This window comes from Elephantulus edwardii, unplaced genomic scaffold (assembly GCF_000299155.1).
Source record: "Elephantulus edwardii isolate Elephantulus edwardi_28Jun2011 unplaced genomic scaffold, EleEdw1.0 scaffold00123, whole genome shotgun sequence".
Taxonomy (NCBI): Eukaryota; Metazoa; Chordata; class Mammalia; order Macroscelidea; family Macroscelididae; genus Elephantulus; species Elephantulus edwardii.
Window position 1 is genome coordinate 3462716 of NW_006399873.1, and position 992 is coordinate 3463707.

Genomic DNA, 992 nt, shown 5'->3' on the forward strand with positions numbered 1-992 from the left:
AGTATATCATACTAGACATTCTACAAAACAAACATAAACCTAATACCAAAACCAGGCAAGGATATTACCAAAAGGAAACTATATATCAATATCTCTCATGAGCACAGATGAAAAAATCTTTACGAAAATTCTAACCAGTAGAATTCAAAAGCACATTTAAAAAAATAATTTGTCATACTGAATAGGATTCGTAAGAGGTATGCAAAGATTGTTCAACATAAGTAAAACAATCAACATAATTCACCACATTAACAAAGCAAGTAACAAAAACCATGTGATCCTAGCAATTGATGCAGAAAAATGTGCAAAACCATGAGCCAATATCACTGTCAATAGAGAAAGATTAAACACATTTTCTTTGGGAACAGGGACCAGGCAAGTATGCCCACTATTGCCATTGTTATTCAATATTGTATTGGAAGTACTCCTTAGGGAAATATGAAAGGAGAAGGAAATAAAAGGTATCCTGATTGGCAAATAGATAGTTAAATTGTCACTACATGTAGGTGATATGATAGCGTACACAGAATACTCCAAGGACTCAACCAAAAAAAATGTTAGAGCTAGTACTCCAATTCAGTACACTGACAGGATACAAGATCAATATCCAAAAAATAGTGAGATTCTTCTACAATAACAAAGAGAACTCAGAGAAGGAAATCAAGAAAGCAAGAAAATTTACAATAGCCAATAGCAAATTGAGATATTTGGGAGTGAACCTAAGTAGAAACTCAAATGACCTATATAAAGAAAACTAAAGAACATTTCTGAAAGACACAATAAAAGACCTAACTATATGGGGGGGGGGAGTGATCCCTGTTCATGTCTAGAAAGACTCAATATTGTGAAAATGACAATTTTACCAAAAGCAATCTACATATTCAACTCAATCGCAGTGCAGATACTAAATTCATTTTTCAAGGAGATAGAAAGGAAATTGTTAAGTTTATTTGGAAAGGAAAAAGACCCTAGGCAAGCAAAGCATTTCTGTG